Genomic DNA, 23,671 nt, shown 5'->3' on the forward strand with positions numbered 1-23,671 from the left:
ATCTACTTGCATTTATCCTGTCCCTTTTTCTGGGAAAAAAATGACAATACAAGCTGCAAAACAATAGAAAATTGAATGCATACACTCATTAGGATACACTTTTACATATATATATATGTGTGTATATATATATATATATGTATATATATATGACTATCAGCTTGGGCAAGAGGAAAAGATATTAATCAGTCTTGGATAGGATAATAATCTTTGCAATAATGAACCTGACAGAATTGGAAAAGGGGGTAGAGACTCATAAGAAGTTGCTTCAAATATCTTAGGGGAAAGAAAACAGTGGATAATCACAACAAAATTGTACACACACATACTTGAATGACTAAAATTAAAAGTGGTTATTTCATCCAGCAGTTTCTTACATATGCACTCTTACTATAGATTGAAAATTATTTAACTTAAATCCTTTTGTAATTAATGTAAGCAAACCAAAATAAATTGGCACCATCTCCAAATGATATATGAGTAATAATAACACAGAGATTTTATGAGGTTTGTGTTAATATGTTTTTTTTCCTTCTTCTCTGAAGAAGGCTGAAATCCCCCAATGCACAATGAAATGATCCAGCAGGTCAGCAGGATAAAATTTGAGCATCCAGTGCTCTAAACCAAAGCCACCAGCCTCCTGTCAGCCTAACTGCTTTCACAATCATGTTCACACAGAATTTAGCAGCAACAGCCTACATAAACTTAAACCAATACACTTTCATTTAGATACATGCAATTTCACACGATCAAAACCATCTAGATTTATTTTCCAGCTTTTATTTTACACTTCCAGTGTTTTTGGTGCTTAGGGATTTTAGTATTTACAGTGGTTTTCATGGGTGATGGTACTAAACGGAACAAATGTTATCTCAAGCCTTGAGATACAAAAGACTAAAGCAGTAAAGTTTCAGCAACAGCTGGAAGCCCAAGGCCCCAAGGGCCTAAGAAGTTCCCCTTACTGAAGTTGCTACTTTTTTTTTTAAGGACAGTTAAAAGTACCATGTTAAGAACTGACTTGGGATTCCAAAGGTCAGCCCTTGAATGGCCACTCTTTTGTTCAAAGCTCTTGTCATGTAGCACACGCTGGGATGGTAAAGGGACCAGCAGCAGGTCCCATCTGGTTTCATTAATGGTCATGGGGAAGGAGGTAGGTAGCAAGATAATGAAACTTGTACATTATAGGAAGGCAAGATGAGCTACAAACACTGGGGAGGAGAAAGAAATATTGCTCTCGGACTAAGAGATTAACAAATATGAGAGAAGATAAAAGGAGATACCCCTTGAAACGCACCATGGAAATAACAAAATTAACTTTTTCCACTTTCTGCAGGGTGTTCCTCAGCGAGTATCTGTGTTTAAGTTATGCACTGGCAGTGAAACACCCACCATAGCTCAATGCAGTGTAAGAACCACCGTAAAGCTACAGTTAACACTGTTCCTGACTACATAGCTTTGTTGAGCTGTGTACAGCTCTGCATGAAAAAAAGTACCAGAGAATATCTTGCTTTCTGACCATAGCCAAGGAAAATAGTGCCAGAATTATGAAACTGGTTGCTACACACCCCTATAAAAACTGGGCACACACATAATCTGAATGAGAAACAGAAAAAAGGAGTTATGACTATGGTCAGCTTTTTGTACCTGAAGAGAATGGCTGCAGATTTACCACAGACCAAGAGTCTACCAACCTGTGCATTAGTGTTGCACATTTAAGCCATGACTCTGCCACTGCACAGTGCCCTCAGCCTCTTGACATCTGAGGAATGGCTGGCTACAGGACCTCTAAGAAGCATAACAAAACAGAAATTAAAGAAGGGAGGTTTACAAAAATACCTGGGGGGAAAAAACCTCTCAATGAGAAGGATATAACATCCTAATGCATTTTTTCCTTTGTTAGGCTGAAAACATGGCCTGTTAAAAATTAAAGTGTAATTATAAACCTATAATATTAAAAAAATTTATTTGAGCCAAAAAAATAGTGCCTGGCACCCAAGACACTGTCTTCAAAATCTGTTACTTCCCTGACATTAACTTCTTACAAATAACCCTTGTGTGTATTTCTACAAATTGCCATGCCAAAGTGAACCATATGAATGGGTTACTTTCACGAAAAGCCGTGGATCCACTAAATCTAACACATTTACTGTAATTACTGGCTGGCAGAACTGAAGGCACAGAGCAGGCTTTACCTTGGTTTCACACAAGTTTGCACCACAGCACTGTACATGGCTATAGGGAACCTGGAATACTTCTGCATGGATCAAAGAACTACTACATGAGTAAACTGTGGGAGAGGTGAGCTGACAGGTGAGGTACAGACTGCAGCTATTTTTACTGTGCAACTCCAAAATGGGAGGCAATACAGAATCAGGAAAACACAGCTTGCAATAACCAGCCTTCCCGCCTCTACCCTGTACTTTTTCCAACATGCAGTATTTATTAGTCATCTAGGAGAACAACATAAATGTCACATTGATCTAATTGGCGCATTCTACATTATAGCAGATGAGATAATTAACATCAGAGAGGTTTCTCATTAGCATATTCTGACAAGCTTAGGCAGATCCTAAAAAATAGAGGGTATAAATAGAAATTCTGAAGATTAGGGCTTCTTTACCTCATTTCATCAGGAATAAAATGCTTCCTTTCATCTTCATATCCCCCATTAAGAATTTCTCAATGTCTCATTTTATAGAGCATCCAAAAATCCTATCTCAATAATGCTGGTCTGAGCACATACACTTAGAGAAATGTACACTGAAAGGTTTATGCCTCTGTTTATCAACACAGCTACAAACTGGGAAGCTGCTTTTGGAGATAATCATGATAAATTTTAACTTCGCAGTAGGCAACTCCAAGCAACTGCAAGAGTTTTTGGAGTTCAGTTTTCAAAACAGAGTAAGCATAAATGATTATATGAATATCCTGATTAGTAACATGAGGTTGAGTATAGCTGACACCAAGAAAGTCACTTAAACCCCTCAAATGTTGTGTATTTGTCAATTAGCACCCTCAAGAAAGCAGCTTCTATAAACAAAGACACAGAATACTTCAGTCATGTTCTTCAAAAGCATGGCTTAATACACACATATCATTGAGTCACAGAAAGTTCATTTGTAGATCAAAATGTTTTTGAGTCTTGAAAACCAAAAGTTCAAAGAAAATCAGTTACAGTGACAGAAGCACCAAAAACAGCTGAAAACCCCAACTTTCCTGGGATTATTATTCATGCAGTTACAAGAAAAAAAAAAAAAACCAATGACACATTTAAAGGGAGAGATGATATTTGAGCATGATGGCAGAAGGGAGGAGAAAGAATCATTTTCTGTAGTCATAAATTATTCACACTAGGCATGATGGTATAAGGTTTAAAGATGTTCAGGTTAAATAATTAGGCAATGGAAGAAACTACCCAGGGAGGTGGCTGAGTCAGGGATATGGGAAGTTTGCAGAGATAGGGCAGATGAAATCCTAGTGGGGATTACTGAAAAGGAAGATACACAGGTTTTGAATTGGATGACCTAAAGGATCTTCTCCAATCCTATCATTTATGCTGCTATGATTCATCCTAAGGAAAACATTTTGGACCCTTATGAATTACTGGCTCAGTTTCCTGGATACTATTGTACATTAGTCTACTCTAAAGCATGCATAAAGCTAAGTCAAAGTTGGCTTTGAAGTGTTTGATCTATGATATCCAATACTTCCAGTCTCTTTTTCATACAGTGACTCAGAAAAGAGCTGTTATAACAAGACAAAAGTTATTTTGAGTTCAGATTAAGTTAGAAAAGGGAGGCACCCTGTTCTTCAGCTATTCCCACCTAAAAGAGGAAAAAAAACCCACCCCGTCTCATGGCCTAATGGTTAGTATTGCTATTTCTAGACCTGACATAAGACAGCTTTAGAACAAACTACAGCTTTAAAGTAACTGTTTTTCATAAAATTTTGGATCCAAAAGTAAATGTTCCAAATGACCAAAGTTAATAGCTTTTTGCTTTTTTGTTAACAATAGATGACAGATTTTTCCCAGCACCTTTAAGTCAAATTTCTGAAAATCATAATTGTTCTTCCAAGAAGGCCCATCTATTCATTACTAATAATTTTCTTTATCATTATAAACTCCTAGAGGAAATGTATACAGCTTCCTTTTTCTTAGTATTTAACCTCCGTTCTGTAAGCACAATCCAAAGGGCTTTTCAAAAAGTTGAGAAAAGCAACAGTCTTGTTTATCAAGCAGACACAGTTTAGTAGGAGTGCAAAATGGATTATTGTAAAATCGACAAGCTACAAACTTTCTTATACTGCTTTAATGGGAGAAACTGGACTTTATGGGCATTCTGTATCACTTTTAATGGACTAATAAGCTGAGAGTGGGCCTCAGCATTGCCTCCCCAAGTCACCAGTGAGTCACTGACCACTGCACACATAATTTAAAAATGCTCAGATTTTTGTATCAGAAAGTGGAGTGACGGTAGCTGAATAAGTGGGAAGCATGGCTGACTCATTCATTAAAGAATTGTGTAAAACAAATAAATTTGTTTTTCATTTAGTGTGACTGAGAGAAAGGGCTTCATTCAGTGAACTTTGCTTTGTCCTGAGGGACCATATACATCACAGGGTGGATAATGTGAAACAACCGTTTCCATCACTGTAAATGTGCCCCCCACTAACTGCGACTAACATGACAAATCCAACCTACAGGAAGGTATCCACTGCTAAGTTTCTAAATGCCACAAAATAGCAGGGGTAGAAGGGGCAGCTCTGACCTTGGGGAAAGAGAAGGGTCTATTCCCACAGAACTCACAAAAACCTTGTTAGTCTTCCTTTTGTCATTCTGACATGTAGTAGCCATGTAACACAATGGAGTTAATAAGGAGGTAACAATGACAAAGGCAACATTTACCAAGTGTCCACACAGGGTTTTTTAAATTAAGTTTTAAACAACTTACAAAGTTCTTGTGCATTCATGTCTCTAGGCATTAGCCCTCAGTAGCCCTCAGTATGCTTTCTTTAGGTCTTCTGATTCGTATTTGGAAAATGTCCAAGACATGTGAAAAGTTTCTCATGTAAAGTTATCAAATTTGAACAATAGGAAAAACATCCAGTGGCATCACTAAAATTTCCCAAGGTGAACAACTACTTCTTCTAATGACCCAGTTACATACATGTGTACATATAAATACACACACACACACTCCCCATACACACGGAGTTGGAATAAACACATTCTCTAAGAACCAAGGAACTGTCAGAACACCAAATCCAGCTTACATATATAGATATTAAGGAAATCAAGAGGAATGGGATGTTAGTTGATTAGAAGCAATGTAGACCTCTGTGAACAGCACTCTAATAACAGTGTTTTAAGTTCCACTTAGGAACAACAACAAAAAAATCCAAAATCCAAAAATTATTACAGGGCAAACTGAATATGCTTGTAGGATGACAAGCTGTTTAAAAAGCAGTTACCTATCTAAAATGATGTCTTTGATCACTACTGTAGGAAGCATAATTTTGATGAAGCCAAAATTTTGGATGAAAAATGCTCATTTTCTCCAAATATCTGACTTCTCTCAATCATCTACCAAATCCCGGGCATTTTTCTTGGAAATCTTGCAAAGGTTTTGAAAATTGATTATTTTCATTTAGAGATGATCTCAAGAAGTCAAAAATGACACATTTCAGCTGGAACAGATATTTCTTGCCAGGAAGTAAATCCTACAAATGAGTTTGCTTTTCAGTGGCCAAACCTGCCCTCTTTCTAATCACCTATCAGCCTTTGTCAGGGTGGTAAATTAATTCAGTGGCTTCTAAGCCAAATATGCACAATACAAACCTAAAATTTAAGTAATTATGGCCATACAAATGCCATTGCTTCAATTCATTCTTCATCATGCCTATATCTTCCCATTCACTGCAACCCACAATCCTATTAAACTTTTCAGAAATGTTGGGTCTTTAAGAATTTGCTTTCAGAAAAAAAAATCGACTTGGACCATGTACCTTGAGATTAAATAGACTATAATATATTAAAACCAGGGTCTTTTTTGTGTAGACATAGCTCTTGGCTTTTTCCTGGGGAGAAGCAATGCCATAGCAATCAGTCTTTTGCCTGCCTGATTCGTTGTGCTGCTGTGTTGATTTCCCAGACAGACGACCAGCCAGCTGACTATTAACAAATCCTTTATCTTCGATCACCGTGACAGATAGACAAAACTCCAGGGGTAGGTTAGCTTTAGGGCAAGATTTTCCACCATTTTCATATGAATGGCAGTGAATCCTGCTCCTGGAGACAACCACCCAGTGTCTGCCTGCAGGAAGATCTAAGAGCCTTCACGGATACTATGTATATATTACAGTCAATTTCTACTCCTACAGGTTGGCTGCAGCTCATAATTGACATCTTGAAGACCTACAAACATTCAACATTCCTCATCTACATAATGTCACTTGAGCTAATACTGAGAAAACTTTTCAACTGAGATTATTTTCATTTGAAATCTCTAAGTACAGGTTAAACAAATCATCAGTCAAATTTCTGCTGAATTTATCAGAACAATTTGGCTAAAAATTAAATAAATACAGCATTTTTAATATTTTCAAAATCCTTTGAATTTTCATTTCACACTGAAGCATTGCAAATAAACTTCCTTGAATATATTTTTAAAAAATAAGTTAGTTGATATGAAGTCTAAGTGAAATACTTCTTTTAGGAGAAAAAAAAAAATCCTGAATAAGTCATTGGAGCTTGTCCCAAAAAACAAATTTTCCAATCTTTTATCTTCAAGTCAGAAACTTCAAAAAAAACCTCCAAACCAACCAGTTATTCACAGACCTCTACTCTTGTTAGTGTGTACCTGTAACTTAAGTCAAAATAGTGCAGTTGTCCTCTTAATATGCATGATATCATTGTTAGAATGAAGCTTTCAACAAATTTATCTGATACATCCATACAAAGTACAGGCAGCTTTATCCAACACCACCTTCAGTAAAACACAGAATAAAAAGTCTACTAAGTTTATAGGGGGGAAAAAAACCCCTCACTTTTTCATGAATAAAGAGTCTCATACAAACTTGTACTTAGGGCCTGTGCTGTGCTTTTTGTATGAGTCTAACTTGTAGGGCCACAAAACAACTCAGTACCTTCATACATAAACATCAGTTTCTCCAGTAGAGATTTCCAGCATGTTCATTATAGCCTACAGTACACAGAAGCCCATGGCTCCTAAGTACCAGAAAGATACAACAAAATAGAAGAAATTCCAAAAAGAACAGCATAAATAATTGTGTGATCTTGCAGAGAACAGAAGAAAGAGAAACAAAATAGCTAAAGGCAAAGCTACATCAGGAATTGTTCAGTGAAACAAAGAGATATGAAAGAGGATCAAGAAGATGAAGTCAAGGAAAGGAATATTCAAGGCTGCCTTAATGCCATGTCTTCTCCCTGGAGAGAGAAGCCACATGGCTTATGACATTTGCAAATCAGTACCACAATGAAGACTAAAATCTGGTGGTCAGGGAGATGGTCAAGCTGATACAACAAGAGTTTTCCATTTCTAACTTCTATTATCGTACAAGAGATCTGAGGTGCTACAAATTCCTAAGCGCTTTGTAATATTCACAGAAACATCAGCTTTTGCTTACCATCAAGTATTCAGCAACTGAATACTCTTCAGTATGTTGCTCCTTGTTAAAATGGAACATTACAGTGCAAATGATAAAATAATATTCAATATTTCCACGGATTCTTCTGGAAATAACATACAACAGGATTTTACCATTTGATGTCATTTTTCCTTTGGAGCCATGTGGGAAAAAACACTTTGGTAGAGAAGTAGGTTTGAGGAAAAAAGTGTTTAAAAAAAAAAAAAAAAAGGAAAAACTACTTTTGTATAATACTTTCCAATCTTGAATTTCACACATTCTTTTTAAGCTACAGTATATGAGAAAAATGCTCCAGGAGATTTTTCCCCAATGCAATCTTTTGATAAGTCTCAGTGTTGGCTTAAAAGCAGAACAAAATAAAAAGAGCCTGTACTAACGTAACAGATGAAATTACTTATAAATGGACACTTAACTCCTTTCTATTGCTCACCAACACTCTGAATCTGCTTTTTCTTGTTGACTTGGGGTTTTTTGGTGCCATTTCCCCTTTTCAAAAAATCTTATATTTGCAAATGCAAGGGATGATTTTTGGCGGATGGAGGGGCAGTGTATCATAGAATCATAGTTAAACCAAAGTTGGAAGGGACAAGGATCAAGCCCATCAAGTCCAGCTCCTGTAATAAAAGCACTTTGTATTTTTATCTGATATGTATTCTAAACTGTCTTAATATCTCAACATACTAAAGACCTCCTTACATCCACTACGTTCCCACAGCTAACAGTCTTGTCTCATACAGATGGAAGTGAGTTACCCTCTGCTACACCCCTGAGTATTTCCAGGTATATCTTGGCCATAGTAACTATAATGGGAATTTCAGTGCTCACAACAAAAACTGTAAAGCTACTCAGATTTGATGATCCAGTTAAGGATCCTTATTGCCCAAAGCTGAACAACAACTAGAAATTTCTGTGCCCTCCAACTTCACACCGATCAGCAGAACCACAAGAAGGGCAGCACTTCATGGGACTGAGCCTTTTATCACCTCCAGAAAGAGAGCAGAAGCCAACACACCGGCATCTAAGGCTTGGAATGATGAAAGTAACAGTTTTAAATGTATTATGGATTTTCTCATGGGCTCAGGAAGCAATAAAAACTAAGTACAGTCAGGCTGCAGGAAACCAATATAGCTTTCATAATTTTTTGTGACTTTAGGGAAAACATGCTCAACTTTTATAGACAGCCAATTCAGTATTACAAATTTTCAGGAAATGTCACTGCTCTGGGATTCCCACAACAAATGCAGGTTATGTTGAAATTACTGTTTTCTGCAAGGACACTACTCAAAATAAATTTATGTCATGTAAATGGAGTGAATTTACAATGCAACACAAGTCCTTGATCACAGGCTTTTCACAGAACTGGATACAAATGATGCTAGGAAGAGCAAGTGGTTATATAACGTTGACTATTTGCTCACTGATTAACAGGTAAGTGCCTGAATAAAGCTAAGAAAGCAAACATGCTAAATCAAAAAACAATCCCAAAAGATCTAATGTGATAAAAAGTTCCAGAAAATACACTGAAGTACAAGTAGAAGGAGACCTTTTGTTGTGCAATGTTTCAATTTATCAATCAGTGCATTTCTTTCCAGCTCTGAAGGAAGTTTAAACAACATCAGTGGCTTGGCACATTTTAAAATGAAGTGCCAAATCCCGACATAGTTAAAGGGTATACCACAGATAGCTTAAAAAAAAAAAAACAATCCTTGATTTAAGGTCAGGTACTGTAAACACTTACTGTGGTTTATGCATAAGTAATTCAACTGAACTTAAGGAGTCCTGTAGGAATTCTCACACATGTAAATGCTTGCAGTCAAGCCTAATTTTCATACTATAGAATCTTTTAACCTGCCAACCAGTTTTCTCTTTTTATTCTAATGAGTAGTATAATATTACCAATTAAATATTATTAATTAATGCAAACATTGATATCTCTTGAAGTTTGAAATTCAGGTTTCCCTGATAATAACATCCATTTAGTAACAAAGAGAATTTTTTTTTTTAATCTTTTACATTTTACTGTGCCCATGACTTGCAAGTAATGTTGATATGGGGTTTTTGTGGGAGGCTATAAGTCCAAAAATAATCTGGTGACATCACCCAAGGAAATACCTAAGTCCTACACTACATTTAACTCAATACAATTTTGTTTAAAACTTTTGAGACAGAAAAGCATCTGTTTCCTACAAAAGTGCTCTCAAAGGAGTCTCTACTTTTACACATGGCAGTTCTGATCTCTCACTGCAGGAGAGCTTTACATCAAAGTTCACAAAGAGCTCCAAAAGCTCCATTGGAGCCTCTCAAGGTGATAGTTTCGGCAAAATTATAGTGAGAGAAATATTACTGAGAGACATTTTGTTATAGCAAAAGTGAAATCCAAGTACAGTAGATGAAGATTTATCAAAATGTAGACATATTCCCACTGTGCCTGCCCATTATCTGTTCTACTAGGACCTTGCAGCAAGCTGGATGTTATTGCTTCTCTCCCAATGCATTTGCAGTTTACAGATCTTGTTGCTGCAATCAGGGATATTGCTGGGAAAAGGGCAATATACTTCACATGTGAAACGTTTCGAAAGGAGCTGTGAGTTAAGGTATAGACCAGTTTTGGTTTAATCCTTACTTGGAATGGCAAGAGTGTTTTCCAGCCTCTCATCCATGAAATCACACTAAACAAGAAAATAAACATCATCCTCATAGTATTTTCAGCTAAAGGTGCAAAGATATGATCACCTGAATGAAACAGGCCAGCAGAAATGCATGACTGCGAACGTGTGAAAACCACTCGTTCAACAGTGCGTGAAGATGAGAAGTTTAATCTGTGGATGATGAACAAGAAAACAGTAAAACATATGAACAACAACATGTATCAAAATTTTAAATACACTGTTTTAAGTAGTACCTACCCTTCTCTCGTGCCTTTCTGAAGGCAATAAAACTGAAGCACTGTTGAAATAGGTCCAGATATTAGAATCCGAATTTAATTGGTTGCTGTATGGACAACCAAGCAGCTCAAGACAGATGGTTCCTTTAGGCATGGTGGAATATGCTTAACACAGCCATATCTTCTGCACCCACACAGGAGAAATCAAATTGTGCCATCAGCATTTGTATTTAATATTAGTATTAGCAAATCGTTGTTTGCCTGAAAGATTTCATAGCTTTTACCAGCCTGAGTTCCTGTACAGTAGCTTGGAAAAGGATGGCAAATCATTTTAACAAGTTACAGTTAAAAAAGAATGAGCTATTCTCATATCTATCACCATCATGCATAGGATGATAAGCTAAATGACTTAATATTTGTAAAACTAAAGTGGATCATACTGAGATACCTATCTTTAAAGATGCTGCAACATTCCTTCGCTTTCAAGCCAGTTTAACAGTCAAGACTGTTTTAAATTACACCATAGAAATGCTTCTGATACTTTTTTACCTTCTAAATTCCAGGATTTCCAGGATCAAAATGCTCTCTTTCATTATTGTTTCTTTAAATCTGATCTAAAAATTCCTTTATCTGGCATGTGGTGCCACCCTCATGTGACAATACCCAGATCTGGCATATATCAAGCCTCGTCTGTTTTTCCAGGCTCTTCCAGGAGAGACAAAAATATATAAGGAAGATTATAAAGTCTGAATGCAGTTTGAAAAAAAACACTTCCTTTCTGAGATCTTTATGCATCATTTTGATACACTGAGCTCTGTATTGGACTCAATGACAGACTGAGCTCAATGGTTTGGACTTGATGATCTTAAAAGTCTTTTCCAACTTAGATGATTCGATTCTATGGTTCTACAACTCTATTATTAGTACAATCTATCTAAAACCCTGGGTGTAGACTATTAGAAACATGAATAAATAATTTTAATTAACTTAATTAACTGATGGGAATAATACAAGGCCCTGCCATATCTTCCTTAAAGGCCCTGGCTCACTTGTCCACAAAGCACATCATCTACTTTCTTAATCAATGGGTACTCGAATTCATGACAGGAACCGGCACTGGCCTTCAGGGTGGGAACAAAAGTGACCCTCAAAGCTCAATGGCATCATGAGTCAACTGAAGTCATGAGTCAACAGCAGCCTGTTGCTGATTGACTCTGCCTCACCAGTAGGTGTTACTTCAGCTATTAATGCAGAGTGCTGTATGGCTGCAGGGATACACATGCCTGCCAAGGCACATAAAAAACATCCAAACCAAACTAAAATCTGCCAGGTCCTGAAAATATCATGTAACACCCTGCCCTGTATCTACAACAGCATCCAAAGTAATGTTTGGGAGAGCTGACCACGACCACACCCATCCCTGCATCTGCTTTGCAGCCTGAAGGCTTTTCATTGACGGCCGTTCCACTTAATCATTCAAAGCAATGCTTGGCCATTTGATTGCTGTGATTTAACACAGTAATAACAATAATCCAGACTATGCTTAAACCACTCATAGTACTTCCAAAACTGTTTATTAGCATTGGCTTCTGCTTTACTAGCTATTTTCAACACCCTTAATACTGAAGTTCCTCCTCTGGCACCTCCAAGAAGGCCAAAAGTAAATGAAAAAGGCTGCCTTATTTTTTGTTTGACTGAGTAGTTGATAACTGCACTTAACTTCACAGTTTATTTATTTAACCTCAGCTCAAGCTCAAGCCATCTAAAATGCCCTGTGCATTTTAACTTTAGGTCCAAGACAGAACTGCATACAGAACACAGTCTCTTTCATTTCCCGGTTGAAATGAAATTCATTAGCTCCTCCTCAACCCATGAGTCAGCTGCAAGGCCATCATTTAAAAATCCTATCTTTATATTGCAATCATAGTCTGAAAATGCAGGCCTCCGTGCTCAACACCTCTGAGCAAAGCATCAGACACATCAGACTGAGGACTTCTGTCATGCTTTGACTAAATCCTGTCTTTGAGCTAGTTCTTTCCAACTGGTAACCGAGACTCTTTCTGAAGACCTCCATAATGGGAAGCTCACGACTGGCAGCCTATTCTGTCACAGTCTTTCAGCACAAGACACACTTTCCATGGACTGGAATGACTTCTTTCTTAATGCATGAGTCTCATCCTTCTTAACATTAGAATTCACAGGAACTGAATGCGTAATTTAAGACTTGTACCCCAACAGAAGTGAACATTTTACCAAGGAGCCATTAAGATTGGACAAAGAAAAAGGCATTTTTGCTTAAAAGTAGTTTTTTGTTCAACAGGCAAGGCACAAGAGCAGTAGACAACATAATGAATTTTTTTGTTGTTGAATACAAAACATGTCACATCGGTTTTCTGAAAAATATCCTCTGTTTAAAATATGCAGTAATATTTTTATTAATGTTTCTAAAAAACTTACACAACATTTCTTGTCTACACAAACACAGTACATAAAAGGCAGAACTATGCATCCTTTCATCTATACACAATAAGAAATAACAGAATTTCTCTGGGAGACTTTTTTACTGTAAATCCAGGGCTTATAAAATCAGTGTAATTGAAAGAAGGTGGGATGAAGCACAAGGGTTTCTCATCGTTCTAAGCGTACGGTTCAGCTCACTCAAATAATAAAAACTCTCTGCTTATTCAGTCTTATACTACTCTTAAAGTGAGGCCACTTGATTGTGCCAAATAATGTGTTGTCCAACTTGGACTAAACTGAGAACACTAAGCTCATTTTCCTAGTGAACTGTGCTGTACTTGTATGATTTTTACATAATGAAGAGACATTATCCATAAGCAAAAAGAAAACTTTCTAAAGTCAGCTCTTTTCAAATTCCTTACATTACTGGTGAAAACTTAAAGGATAATATACTTGAGATTAAAACATAGAAAGAACATTATTACCATGGTGTAAATATACCTATACAGTCATATATAATTGGGTAATCATGTAGACACTTATGTTCATTCTGCCAAATTCTGCGCCATCACCATTATTTATATTTGATCTGATAGCTGGAAGACACTCCTTAGACCATTTTCTTTAAAACTGTAAACAGTAGATAGCATCATCTTTTACAGCCATTAAAGATTTACAAGTTGGTAACAAAACTTTTACCACATCCATTTTTTGCTAACTTAAAAGTAAGAAGAAGATAAAAAGACAACTTGCATCTCATTATGTTGAATTGTAACAGTGAGAAAGAAGAACAAAGATGATAAAGCAGAGGTTTACATGGTAAACCTGCTGATTGTTGAACATGTTGAGATAAAAAAAAGGCCATAAATCAACTTGAAACACTTGGAAGTATTAAAAAGACCAGGTAACTTTCTAGTGTCTTTCATTCTTCCCACTTCAAGTTATCTATTTTCATAATAAACTTCTAAATTTGGCTCATGGTTGGTATCAAACACTATAATTAGGAGTGACTGCAAAACCAGCTTTTTTCTTTGAAATCTGGTTTGCCAAGGAGTGAACTGTCACTTAAATTTGCAAAGGCAGTTCTTCTGAGATCTGAATACAACACTAAAGTGCCGAGAGGCCAGAACAATGAAATCAGAATTTTTTTAAGCCTGATTTTCAGTACTTGTACTGGGAAAATATACATATCTATGTATATATATGTGTATATATATATATTCGGAACTATGCAAAGTCTGTAATTGCAACTCAATTCTGGAAGTGGAATGCTTGCTTTATGGAAAATATTGGTATTTGCTATATCAAAACATAGAAATAAAGCAAATAAATAAACTTTTCACTAAGTTTCAGATTGGCAATGCTATGAAGAACAGCAGACATGAAAAACTCCGATGCTGATTCCTGTTCCTAATTTTTGTCAGATTTATATACTTCCTCTCCTGCAGTTTGCCCAGCTAAAGCCACCTATGTCTCCTCTCATCTCACCTCACAGTACACAGTACCTTTCACACCTACTCATTTCTTCCCAAGCAAGAACCACAAATTAGGCTGGTTTTGAGGTAAGGCTGTTCTTAGTCAAATTCATATGAAACACAACTGCTAACCTAAATTCATTCTTGTTTGAGCCTTCCCCCTAGTAATCTGAACCTCTCCTTTACACCCATCCGGCAACTTCTACAAAATTTGCATGAAATTATATATTTTTGAGATGCTTATCTCTCTTCATGAAAAACTGGCCGTAGGGGTTGAACAAGGGTGAGGAGATAAGAACAATAATCAATAGTCATGGATCACATAAGGTTTCAGAGCAGGCTGAAAATTAAAGGTATTCTTGTTCAATACAAAACAACTGGATGCAAACCAGGCATTTTAAATTGTAATTTTGATATATTCTAGGTCAATAAATCCAAATGCCCCATTTCAATATGTCCAGTTCCTTCATGTTAAACAAAAATGGATGCACCTTAAGCTTGGTTTCCTACAATCCATGCGTCTCAGGGATATTCGCTGAAGTTGTGTGAAAAAGTTTATGTAAACTAATTCACCACTAATTTCCATTCAGTGGAAAAAAAATTGTATTGATTTTCCCTGGATAAAAGTAACTTTAGATGAGAAATCTTGGAGAATCAAAAAACTATTCAAAATCAAAAGCCACGCTATGACATTTAACTACATACACCACTAGGAAAACAGTCCATAAGGAAGCACTTCTAACTTAGAGGCTGGTATAAAACTTAAAAAATAACCCTACGATTTTGCCACCAGTTAGCTTTATAAAAATGCCACACGTCAAAGAACAATCATAATTCAAAAAGCAGGGTGAATTCGATACCTCTAAAAATTCTTTCCTGATTGTAAATGTTCTGTAAAAAGACTGTACTGAAAATTGCATCATTTGAAGAGAGGAAGAATCAACACCATTTGAGATGCCCAATTTTTACCCTCATGTTTTGGCAGAACAGAGCATGGGGCTCATAAGTTCTGTCCCACATGGGTATGATCAACACACTGGCAGGATCAGGTACCTCCATGCACATGTGCAAACCAAGTGCCAGCACTGGAGTCTCCACATGTCCTGAGCACAGTCAGCTCTGCCAGCTCCTATGAGAGATGACCAGGAGAGCTGTAACCCCCACGCTCACCCTTCTGGCCCTCAGCTGCTCTTAAGATATAGAGAAGATTTCAATGAAAAAGGTGGAAACTAATTTCTGTGTGGTGTTGCCCACAGAATAAAGGAGAGAACAGGAATCTATGGAGCAAAAACTTCTCAGTAAGGGTTTGCAAAACAGGTGCTCATTTTCAAAAGGAAATAATGAGGGTTTGTTTTTGTTTTGTCAGGTTTTTTTAAACACATAGTTCTGGACGAAGCCCAGATTGAAGGTCCTCATCCTCAGAAGCATAAGAAGGATGTGGAATTCTTTCAGCTGCTGCCATACAACCCTAAAGTGCACCACCAAAGTGACATTTCAGTGGATCGGCAGGGAAAGGAAGATGTGGTTATGCATCTGACACATGCACAGCAAACACAGAGCACCTCTGTGCTGGTGAAACTCTCTGTTAGGAACTTAAAAAAAACCTGCTGGAGCTAAATGGAGCAGGATTTGTCTGTTTTAAAAGAATACTGGGTATTACTGAGCAGCCTTTAGAATGCTGCTCTTCACCGGGGCACACCACTTAAGGAAACAAAGCATGGTAACATGAAAACATATGCCAGTAACCCTCACTTTTCACAGATTTTAAAGAACAGAAGGGCTTCGACTATGATGTTCTCAATACAACCATCTAGTTGGGTGCCTGGAATAATAAAGAATATAGAATTCCACCCAATAATTTACTTGACAAACCCTTAACTTCAAGTTGAGCTTTTTGATGTAAAAATTTCAAGTGAAGAATGAATCACATCTGTAAGGAAGTTATTTCTCTCTGCCCAAAATTTTCCTTTATTTCTAGGTCCAAATTTTTCTTGCTTCTGCTTCCAGGCACGTACATGTGCAATACATTGGCTCTAAAATCATTATCTGCTTTTGTTCATCTCTACTTTACATCAAACAAAACACAAGAGGAAGTAAAAAATAGCTATAATATGCACATTACAGACCACTTAATCTCACGGCTACATACATGAGATATAATACAAACTATGAGATAGCGATCTGGAATATAACACACATTGTCTACTGGAATTGCCATTGCTTGGATAGTGAGTTCAATTTGCCAGTACTAGAAGGATTAAGTCTAGGTAAAACACATAGCCAAGCAAATTATGCCCAAAATGGACAGTTTCCCCATTTGTCAGGGAGCACTTATGGAATGGAAGAGACAGAAATTACACTGACTACACTACGCTTTTGCAGATTCAGCAGATTTTTCTCTACAGGAAAAGTAACAGTCTGGTGGACTTCTCTCTCTTTTTTTCAAAGTATGTTTGAAAGCCAGATGACCTGGCTTATGCAAAAGGTTTTACTTTAATAAGTCATTCTACTGCAAGATAATTTTTTTAATAAAATAACAGTACTTCTGTTTACCAAATTTGCTACTCTGCACATTGCAACATTATACCAGAAGGTTGCCTGCAGATTAAGAAGGACGCTGATGTTTTCCTCACTAGAAGGCACTGGCAGACATATTTCCCCAGAAGCCTTCAACCTCAGTTTCATAGCACAGTAACAATGGTAGAATAAGCTTTTTGTTAAGAAAGATATATACTTTATCAATAAGGAAGAAATTAGGAAAGTCAGAGAAGCAGAGAGATAAAGACAAACTATATATATGTTCAGTGTTCTAAAAATACCATTTGAGCACATGAAGTAGGAAAACAAGTAGCATGGGAATACAGCTGCACCAGGTTGCATCAGTAGAAGAGAAAAGGGCAAGGCCAGTTCTGAACTATGGGTGGCTCGCCATCACCTCTGATGGATGGCACTGACCAAAGACTGTGGCTGGTGGTGAAACCTTCAGCCAGGCTTTCAAGATTAAATGGCAGACAGGGACAGAGGAATGCAAGCTCTCTGTGGGACACTGGCCGAACTGAAGAAACAGAATTCATAGTATAAACATAACATTTCAGAAAAATATCATTTTACCATGTTCATCAACAAACCAAGAACAATACCAGGAACATAGTTACACCCACATCTACATCATCTTTTACCATAGCTTCAAGTCCTAAAGTCATTCCTGGCAGCTGCTCCACAGAAGGCAGCATTGCTAGACCAAAGACAGCAGCTCAGTAATTTAGATATACATAGATACTGGGACCAGGTCCCCCACTCAGGTCATCCGGCTGAGAATCAACAGGCCACTGTTGCTTTGTTTCTAACCACTTCCTGACTACAGTTTGGCTATTTAGTCTTTCACCACCTGGTTTATATTTGATCTGCAAAAATAAAAATAAACAATGTCCCTCAAGGAACAACAAGAATACTGCACAGTTTGCAGTTTGTGACCAGAGAAGCAAGGAGCTGGGGCCGTACATTCTCTGCTACCTAAGCCACAGGTCAGACTGGTTGCCAGCTAAGCCCATATTTCTGGTTTGAAGCATCTGCTGAACTCTTTCAGACAATTAGAAAGATTTGTTCCATCACTGAAATAGAAAACCAAATTTAAGAATGGCTGTGTAAATAAACTGGAAGTTCATTCAAAACCTGGGACACAGAGGACAGCTATTTCTGGAATATAAAGAAAATTAAGCTGGGAAAAGTTCTTACAGTTTGAAGCTATAATTCTGCTTATTTGCTTCACTATGAGTGTATACACAGGAACAAAAATGGCTCCAAAATATAAAATTTAAATAACAATATTAATATTATTTTAGACATTTCTCTATGGATAGAACTAGAGTTTTTATTTTATTGATAACTTTAAAAGTCACTTGCTGAATTCAAAAGCTGGGATTCCTATATTTTCCTGGTAAATGCATGTTGTATTGCAAATAACTGCATTTAAAACTGTAATGTCAAAAATATTTTGTAAATAAACCAATCCATTGTAATGTTTTATGTTACAATGTATCTAATCTCATTTTAATTTACCCACTTTTAATTAACTTCGGGATTAGTTCTTCCTACACAATTAAGTTTCAGGATTATAGTAAAATCTATAGTCCAAAAGCCTGCTTAAAGTTGCTCAGGTAGCATGTTTGCTTAAAAATATAACTTGTCCATTAAACAAAATGGAATAACAGCATTTCAAAACTCTGTTTAGAACTTTAATTCCCAAATGAGTTTAGAGTGACCCAAATCTCATTGGAACAGGATTATGATTATGCTCCTTTGCAATATTTCAGCATGGTGATGGGAACCTGAAAGGAATCAAATGGGCATTTACAATCTATCTCCAGAAAGTACAGAGCAAGCACATTTTATTGCCCTTGTAAGCTGGGCTGATAACACTCAGTGCTGGCAGTAAGGCAGGGTGGGAAGAGAAAGAAGCGCTTCTGTTGATCACCCCTTTATTTTCTTATGCCCCAAAACACCTACACATCTTGTTCCCTATCTACTGATTCCAATTCCTAATTAACCAATAGGAAAAAAAAAAACCAAAACAACCTTCTCTGGCAATGACTACACTTATTTTCACGCTGAAAAACAGGGAAAAAAAATTCAAAAATCTGTTGACTTGCAATTGCAATGTTCACATGGTGCCACATGCCATGGCACTAGACCAGGGAAAAACTTGATCTATGCTTACATTTTAGCACAGACATATTTCCATTTATTTCTGTGTCAGTACTCACAAGTTTAAAGTTAAGCATGATCCAATTTTTTAGAATAAACTGGGTAACTCCTGCTTTCCATTTCCTTCTGTGCCTTCTGTTTCTGCCTAAAACCAAACTCTTCCTTACCTTTAAGGAAAAAAAATAATCTTTCAAACATTACTTAAATAAAAGCACAGGAATATTGGTAGCTCTCAGTTGATGTTTCTTTCATAAATTCATCCAATCCATTTGCATTTTGGATTTCCACAACCTCCTGCAGGAAGGTGTACTGCAACTTGTATGCCATGTAGAAGAGCATCCCTTTTATTTTTTTTTTGCAACCTTCTGCCTGATATTTCACTCAGTGGCCCTAATTTTTGTATTTTGAGAATTTAGAAGTTGTGGATGCCCCATAACTGGAAACATTCGAGGTCAGGCTGGACAGGGCTCTGAAAGCAAACTGATCTAACTGAATATGTCCTGACTTACTGCACACCATTCAAGTTTTTCTATGTCTCATATCATATCTTTCATGTCTCTTCTATTCTAAAAAATGTTACCATGAAGCATCTTGACTTTAGCTTAAATTTTGGCCTTTGAATCTGTCTCCTCCCCCTTCTTTGTCTTTGCTGTCCCCATGGAGCAGCATCTCCCCTCTCCATTTTCTAGTAGATCCTGTAAGTGCTTCGGTAAGTCTATCACCTCTGCACAGCAATTTCCTAACTCAAGTGGGAATTTGTCCCTCTTTGGGTAAGTGGTCACAGCTGGGTAAACTACGGGTTTTTTCCCCCAGTCAGGCTCTGTTCCAAAACGATTTCCAGTCACGTACTCTTCCCTCCCGCAGCAGGCCCAGGAGGAGATAGCACAGGTACGGACATCACTTCTGTTTGTAAAAAGCCCTGTTTTGCTAAGCAGGTGAGAGACAGGAGATACCAAACTGGCTAGATTGCCTTCTTGCACCCTTCCAGACATTGTGCTTCCAATCATGTTCCTCAGATGCCAAATTCCTGCCACCAGAATGTCCTCATTCATGACTGCCACAAGTACAAACAGGACTCACAAAATAAATGGATTCAAAACTAAACCTAATCCCCAAACTGTGACAGAAGCCATTTGAGTAATCCCTTATCTGTCAGGGCTGTGCTCCACTTCCCCTCCACATTTCCCACCAGAAAGAGCAGAGATGAGTACTGCAGTTCAGTTGTGGGAAGCTGCTGGCATGGAAGGAAGCTCCAGCTGAGCTTATAATGGAAACCACCTGCACCTATGCTATGACAGAACAGAATTTCTCATTATATTCCCCTATACTCCTTACAAGACAGGAGATTTTCAGTGCCATGCTAGAAGAGGAAGGACAAATGCAAAGGATAAATGCATACAAAGGAGATTAAAAACAAAAGAATACTCTTTTTTTTTTTTTTTTTTAGTGGATACACCCAGCACCTTGGTGGGTTAGTAAAACAAAAATATATAGAAACAAGTACAAAATGTGATGGAAAAGACAGAAATAGAAAGTAAGAGTCATTACAGCAATTTCTTTTTATCTCAAGATAATGTCATCATTGCAGACAATAGGAAAAAAAAGTCCATCTGCTTTCAATAACCAATGTGTTGTTGGCCTATCAATGTCCCAATCTGGGTTACCAAAGCATGAACTAAGAACTAAGCACCACTGGCACGAGTCCCTTCACCCTTTCTCCACTTCAGCTACAGTTTCTAGTTTGAATGTCATACAGAGAACATTGAAAGTTAAAATTCCTTGGAAAAATGCATTGGTTTGGGTCTCAGATTTTATTGATTCAATGCATTTGCTCTGTTTTGAACATAAAAGCAAAATCAGCTATGAGAAAGAGCCAGATGAAAAAGGTGCTGCCACTCTACAACTGATGACCGAACAGATGATATCCTCCTCTTTTTAAATCAGTATCACAGTACCAAGGCATGAAAGTAAGAAGGACCATGTTTATTAGAGGGGACACCCTATTGAATAGAACATCACAGCACTTTGAGCTAAGTCAGGCAAAGATCATTAGGCCAAGATCATTTGGGGGGACCCAAGTTCCCAGTCCCTCAAAGCCATCAAAAAGATGGTGGAATGTAACCTACAACTAAGAAGGAAAAGTAACAGGCAAAGAGATGTGCTGTCTAACAAGATACACCCTGCGGTCTCAGCGGGATACAGTATTTTCTCCACACTCTCTCCTGAACTGTTGTGGAGTGTTGCTATGTACTATTGAATACTTACCACATTCCACCCCAGGGGTGGCTCTGTTTCCGTATTAGGTGAAGTGATCTTATTTAAACACTACTTAGCTCACAGGAGTGCTGTGAAACTTAATTAAATTAATGCCTGCAAAGTGCTTTGAGGTTCTCAGATGAAAGGTGCTACAGAAATCCAAAGTACTATTAGTGTTTCTAAGGATAGGTGAAGCAGTTTGAATAAACTAAAAACCTGTATAAATCTTCCCTCAAAGTAAAAGTTTTTGCAGTATCAGTTAACCTGGTTTTTAATTTTGTTTTCATTTTTAAGACCTTTACAATTCCTAACTTCACTTTCAATTTAAATAATCATTTTAGAGCTACACAAGACAAAGCATACTAATACCGCATTCATTTTCAGCCTCAACTTCACCTCTGCTTAAAAAGGTGCTCTCACTGTTTCAAACCTCATCACTGTTGAAGAAGATAGCCATCTTTTACCTGTGATCCATTATGCAGGCAACTTTATTAGATATAAAACACCCAGGTCTTGGCTCTTCAGTGAATTTACAGTTTTGCAATTACCCATCAATTGTTACTGGAGAGCTAGCTCCAGTCTCTAACTGTTCCAAGTAACAATAACACGATGAAATGAAAATGCAAGCCATAACTACCATCATCATTTTGAGTCTACAGACAGGAGAAACAATAGTTTTCAGAGAAGAAAACAATAGCTGGGAGAGATAGGTTTTTCTCCTCAGCCTCCATGACTGCATTTGGAATAATACACTTTTTCCTATGTCCAAACTAAGACACTTAAGAGGTCCTAGTCCTAGTCTTCTTTCTTTACAAAAACAAAAAAATAAAAAGAAGCTCAAACTATTATAAAGGGCTCTGTTACCATGCAAACCAAGGCCAGCCATTTACATGACGCATAGCTGAAGACTACATAAGAAATGCATTTCTAAAAAGCATAAACACAGAGCATTATTAAAATCATGTCACGACATGTAAAACTTGTACTCAAACAGAAGGTAATTGAATTGCAGAAAACTCATGAAAATGCTTGTTCTCATGAAATTCCCATCTTACTTTCTGGGTCAAAACTATATGAATAAATATCCTAAACAGAAAACTGCAGAAACTGAGCTTTTAATTCTTTTGAGATTTGTCTGTCACCATTTCCTTTGCAGTCTGGAAATGAGGGAAGGAATGCTGAAACTCTGTCACCTGCAAGAAAGTACTGAGGGACTGTGGGTACATAAAACGATATGGCTACTCCACCTCAGTATCACTTTATTCAATGCAGACCAAGAGGAATTTTTATTGATTCAGTGCACTTTGGGGGTTTGGCATCTAGTTACAGGTTGTATAACACTACTATGAGAAACCATTTTTAACCTTGAGTATGCATGACTGCTTATGACTACTTTTATGTTATGAGGTAACTACACAGGAACAGAGGAGGCTGTGGTCAAAAGGAAGGAAGTCTCAATCTCTGCTCTATATATATTCACTATAATTGCCATCTGTGTATAAAAATATGTGCTCAGTTTGAGTAAAACCACATAGAACAAGCGCATTCTCTTGAAAAAGCAGAAGAATATCAGCACCAAGCAAGATAATAGAATGCACAGAATGTGCATTATATGACAGTGCAATTTGACAAGCAAATAAACACCCACCAGGCTAGAGAATGATCAAACTAAGGAGTATTCTGCTCGAATGCAACCACAGAAGTCAGATCTGGTGACTGCGCTAGGGTGTACACACCAAAAAATAATGCCACAACTTCCACGGCAAACTCAGCCTATCGGAGCCTGGCACATGTTTTTGTTACCTGTGTTGCCAAACGCCATGGACCAGGAACCATTCACACACAGATTTCCATTCATCCAGAGCAAGAAGCCACCTAGGACATTCTCCTCACTTAAGTCTCTATATGTTCACTAGATATTTTCTTTCAAATACTTATCCATCCCTTTTCTGAAAACTGTAATAGTTGATTCTCTGTTGCCTACTCTCTGGAAGCTCTACAGTAATAACCACCTGTAAACAGTTATTAATATTGTAGACCTTCTAGAGAGAAGGCAACAGAGAGCAATTCCTCCTCAATTCCTTTCATACATATAGATATAGATCTATATAGACAAGTCTTGTCTATATCTCCTTGTTTTCTGCCCCAGACTACAGTTCAAAAAGTCTTTAAAGACCCACTCTTCCATTCCCTTAAAAGTTACACACTTTTTAAGTGGAATCCT

The 23,671-nt window shown here is 37.3% G+C and overlaps 1 protein-coding gene across 3 annotated transcripts in view; it reads right to left on the reverse strand.

The window, feature by feature from the left end:
* Positions 1–23,671, reverse strand: part of BBS9 (Bardet-Biedl syndrome 9) — a 298,687-nt gene that overhangs the window by 13,786 nt on the left and 261,230 nt on the right. The gene's annotated exons all lie outside the window — the stretch shown is intronic.

Source organism: Corvus cornix, chromosome 2 (genome assembly GCF_000738735.6).
Source record: "Corvus cornix cornix isolate S_Up_H32 chromosome 2, ASM73873v5, whole genome shotgun sequence".
Taxonomy (NCBI): Eukaryota; Metazoa; Chordata; class Aves; order Passeriformes; family Corvidae; genus Corvus; species Corvus cornix.